We start from the raw sequence: 5,696 nt of genomic DNA, 5'->3' as shown, positions 1-5,696 counted from the left end.
TGCTCGTGCTGTATAGGATCAACTATGAAGTGAGAAAGAGTGTATTAGTAAAAAGGTCACATTCACCAACGGATTTGGTAGGAGCTGTTAGTGCACGTCACCATGGGTTGGGACGTTGCAAGTTCAAAACCCAATGGTATGTTGCGTAACTGGTGGGGGTCTGCCTAACCCCAGCTTGCCTTTCAAAAAAAAAAAGGTTCCATTCTGTTGTCCATTGATGGTTGTATTCTCTTGGGGGGATCAGGGGTTTGTCTCGGGGACCTGCATGCTGCATCCCCCCTTTGTGGGATGATTTTTCATCATTCCTACTGATCAATGTACTAATTCTTCTTACACATCTTACAATGAATCTAATTGCTTTTTTTTTCAAAAAAACAAAGATTACATTAGCATTAATTCTCTTGAGAATTTTGCTTGCAAGAAAGAAATTTTTAATGGCCCTACAAACCTCATGGTAAAAAATATCCTAATACAACTGGTAAAAGGTACTTGGAAAACCATAAAAAAACTGTAATATTGGCATTTAGATAGAGAACTATCATTTTTTTTTTAATTTATAAGCGAAGAAACCGCACCCAGCACGTCGCACTGGCTCAGCCTGTTATACCTATGGTCGTTGTGCCGGCAGCGTAAAACTCCAAGGCTAGGACCCCTGCAAGTGAGGCCTATGCTACGCACGATACCCATAAGAATCAAACCTCGACTGCCCATCTAGCAGCCAACGCCCCACCCCACTACGCCAACCCCCCTTGGGGCAAAGAAATATCATTTGAACCTCCCATTATGATACCTCTTCTATCAACATAGCATTCTCATGTGCATTCTAGACTGTAGAAACGCACCTCCGGAAATCAATAAGAAGGTGTTGGAGAAGCTTATGCAGCTGGACAGATTTGTGTTTGGTCTCCAAAAGAATGCAATATCATGATTAGGAGGTTAGCTAAACTGAAATATGATTGGTGAAAATTGAGTTTGGAAGGATAAGCCACCAAAATGGTTTTCTTCTATGGATGAAATGTAATCTCCCTACCATCTTTGTACTGCTAGGGGTCTCCCTTACCCCAGCTTGATTATCCAAAAAGGACACACTCTCGTTTTGCATCTAGAATACAATTTGATGCTTTTATAGAGATATTTAGTATTTAGGACAAATATTTCACGTTTAGTTAGACTACTACTTTTTCCATTTTATGTAACATTTTTATCATATTAAGATTTCGAAATACAAGATGTGGTTCTAAGAATTTGTTGAGTTTTTCAAATTTTGAGTTCAAGCTAGAAAAACCAACCATGAGAAAGTATGCATCAAATTTGATATGAAAATTACTAGAATTAATTGGATTCACGATGTGTTGAAGAGTGGACCAGTCAAGGTTGACTAATTTCTTTGTTTGATTAATCATGATTTCTCAAGGATTGAACATAGAAAGGCTGTGGATAAGTTTGCTGACTATGTACACAACAACTGCACCTACACGCGCGCGCGCACACACACACACACATATACAAGGGATTCACTTAAAACCATTTTCTTGGCCCTATTTACAGTTATCTCTCTTCATTGAGCTTTTAATTTTTTATTAGCCAATTTATTACTCTAGAAAAAACAAACGTCCTCCACCACCAAGCCACTAACATTTATCTCCCCATGACATATCCAATTTAATTCACAATTATCTGAAGTTAAATAGTAGTAATTGCTCTTTGCTTTTTTCGCTCCCCCTCCCCTCTCCAATGGCTCATGCAATTTAATATATGCTTTATTTTGTAACAGAATCTCCTTTGGTTCATTATAAAGACACACACTTCTGCACCTATACTCTCTCTCTCTCTCTCTGTAGTTTTTATTTTCTGACCTTGGTTTCACATCAACTTTCCTCAGGCACTGAAAAAATGCCAAGGGGTAAAGTCCAGTTGAAAAAAATTGAGAACCATACCAATCGGCAGGTCACATATTCCAAGAGGAAAGTTGGGCTGCTTAAGAAGGCATATGAAATCGCCACCTTGTCTGACATCGATGTTGCTCTCATGATGTTTTCCCCAACAGGACGACTCAACTTTTTCTCTAACAAGAAAAGGTCCCACCCTAGTCTGACCCTCTATATATATTTACATATATTCAGCTTGGTTTGTTTCCAAGGAATTATACCTTGCATGGACTTAATCTGATTCTGTATATGCATTCAGCATGGTTTGTTTCCTAAGAATCATAATTTGAGTTATAGTTTTCCCTTATAAAAAAAAATCTATAAGGATCATGGTTTTTTTCCATTGTCAATTATCTCAAAAAAAAATCCCTTGACAAAATAAGATTTTCTGAGTCGTGGAAATTTGAAACGTTGTGGGATGTCAATTTTTGAAGCACCTGAAAAACTTGCTCACACACGTCACAAACATGACTCCCAATAAGTTGTCTATTAAACAAAATGTAGATTACATCTGTAGGGATCTACCAAAAAAAATGAAAATATAATAAGTTCTAGTCTATTTAACAAATATTTACCTATATATATATATATATATATATATATATATATATATATATATATATATATATATATATATGTGTGTGTGTGTGTGTGTGTGTGTGTAGGAAAATGTTGGAGACAATCATGGGTTCCAAACTCATAAAAGAACTGTTTTTTTTTTCAGATCTGACCCTCCAAATATGGTCCACATGATTGGTTTAAAAGAAACCAGCCCCCGAATCATGTTTTTCCGATCTGTAGATCGGTTTTTCTCAGGGTTGAAAAATTAATGGCCTACAATCTACCAAATTTTCACTCCTCTAAATTAAAATCATACTTTTAAATTGAAAAAATATGACCCAAGATTAGATTCATACTATTTTTACCATGTTGAACACATCCATGGAGTCAGATATATGGTCAACATGACATGTCCCTATGAGTTTCAACTAGAGGTTCGGAACCCACAAGTATAGTCAATATTTTCAATAAAATATAAATACAAGTGTGTGTGTGTGTGTGTGTGTGTGTGTGACTACATTTCTTATATGGATTTCGGTTGCAGAATAGAAGATGTGTTTACTCGTTACGTCGACTTGCCTGAACATTCGAGAGAAGGGTTTGACCAAGAAACTTTAAATGGTTTGAAAATTTTATTCTATTGTTTATTTATGGTTACTGCTGGTCATTTGGTTTCTGAATTTTTGCAGGACAATTAAGGATCTAGAGGTGAGAGAGTTGTGTATATTGGGCTCTTAAGGTTAATTGAAAGGTCTTACTTAGAGCATTGACTGTTGGTCCTGCAGTTTGTGTGCAGAACACTGCAGAAATTAAGAAGTGAACCTGAACCATCCACTTGTTTCACAAACAGGTCTATCTGTGATATTTTTAATATTTTGCAGGCAAAGGACTTGCAGCAAAAGGCATCTGTGTCAATATTTACTATATACACATGTATTATTTTTTTATGTTTGTTTGATTCATACTCACCCTTTTGCCAATTAAACTTCTCAAGCAGTCCAGAGAGCATCAATGAACTAGAGGTAAACATGCATTTTTCAAATTGATTTTTTCAAATAATTTGTCTCATTTATGGCTAAATTATTGTCTTTTAAGATTTTAATATTTCTTGTAATATTTTTTTTTGTTTTATTTATAGACGCTCCAGAGAGAAATTTCTAAAGTCCAGTATGAGATTAGTCTAGAAGAGGGCAGATTAAGGTTTTCCCTTCTCCGTTATTTTTTTTTTTACTTTTTTCTTGGTGGCGTTCTTGTTAATGTGTTGAACTTTGAAATTCTTTTAAATTGTGAAAAATATTTCAGGTTCTTCGAGCCAGACACCTCGAAAATGACATCCTTGGAGGACATGGAAAAATACGAGAAATTTCTCATCGAATCTATTTCTCACTATGATCGACGATTGGTGAATTCTCTTTTCAAAATATATGAAATAAAAGAATTTGATTTCTTTGCATTTTAGAATTATAGGGTCACCACATGTAAAATTTAAAAATCAAGCACTTATTCCAGCTTCGCCATATGTGGTAGGAATCAAGTCAATGTTATCTTGGCAATTAATAGGAAGATTAGCGCAATTGTGGAAATTTAACGATCACAACTTTTTGCATGGCATCAGATTCAGGGGGAGGCTTGATCTAATGATTTTGCCTACCACCTGTGTCTCTTGCACAGTCTAAACACCACTGCAGTGGCGGAGCCAGGGGTGGGCATGGGTGGGTGGTCGCCCACCCCAAAATTAGAAACCTAAAAAAAAAATCGAACAAGTGTCAGGTATAATATCAGTAATAGTTTTTTGCACATTATCCAATAATTCTGTTACTTTACCTTATATTTTTACATACATTAGCTTAAAAGAGTCTTTGATTAGCCCATAAATGAATTGATTCGGACCTAAATTCACACGGGTCTGGACTGTAGTCCGACCTGTATGCAGCCTTAGACTCTCTCTTTCGCTGTCTCTATATGCCTCTCTCCCTCTGCCACCAAGTCCGAAATAGAACAGGAGAAGACGACCATCTCTCTCTTTGAAACCGATGGCCTGCACCATCAATTTTTGGCGTCTAGATGAAGGGCTGGGAGACCAGAATAGCAACAAGCGGAAGAGCTGATCGGCTGCCGACGACGGTGGTCAGCCCCTCGCAATGGAGATCGACGACCACCCATCTTCGAAGAGGGAGGCCCTCCCTTCCGCTGAGGACCCGGACAGACCCACCTTCGGCAAGCCCACCTACGATGGAGTCATCCCCGGGAACTTCTGGCATTGTCCCTGAGACCCGAAGTCTGCCCACCCAACGAAAAACTTCTGGCTCCGCCACTGCACCACTGACATCATTAATGACATTTTTTACGAGTTGCTAAATCTAAAAACTATTTGTGAAGATTGTTGATATCATTAATGGTATTTTTTTTTATATATTTACACGAAAAAACCACCCCCACTGATATTCTAACACTTGCTTCTCAAATCACATATTTTCGTTTCTCTGTCGTTTCTCCCTCGCTTCCCACTCACTTCCTCCTGGTTTTTCCCTTGTTTCCCTTTTGTTTTTTGTGTTTTTCATGCTAATATTTATTTATTTATTTATTTACTTTTCCCTCGTTTCTCCCTCACTTCCCACTTCTCATTCATTTCTCCCTCGTTTCGTTTGTCTTTTTTTTTTGCTTTTCACATGCTTCCACTATCACTTCCAAAGTGAATCCTGCTTCACGCTTCATACTGCTTTTTAAACGCTTGCTTCCCCACTTTCGCTTCACGCTTCATACTACTTTTTAAACGCTTGCTTCCCCACTTTCGCTTCACGCATCGCTTCCTGTGTCCATTTCGCTTCTTGGTAACTATGGGCAGAACCCTACCAGTACACTAGAAAATGCTTGCAAACAACATCAGCTATTAACCACTCAGGTGGCTTACCTTTCTACACTCAATGCCTATGGCTTCCAGCTTTGCTAATAAATGTGAAATATAATTACAAATTTTTAGGATCTCTTACACATTTAAAAGATCTTGTGGGACCTTTTGTGCTCTCCCTTGGTTCTCTAATACTCAATTGAGTATATTAACTTGATCAGTTCATGACATTTTCAAAATTGTTTGCTGATCATCTTGAATGCCCCTCAAGATGTCCGATGAACCAATGCTTCTTCTCAAACACACTTCATCATGGTGGCAAATCAGGCAACCCTTTCTACATTAATTGGTTCTTTTAA

Source organism: Nuphar pumila, chromosome 7 (assembly GCF_984573655.1).
Source record: "Nuphar pumila chromosome 7, dmNupPumi1.hap1.1, whole genome shotgun sequence".
Lineage (NCBI taxonomy): Eukaryota > Viridiplantae > Streptophyta > Magnoliopsida > Nymphaeales > Nymphaeaceae > Nuphar > Nuphar pumila.
This window is presented reverse-complemented; position numbering follows the sequence as displayed.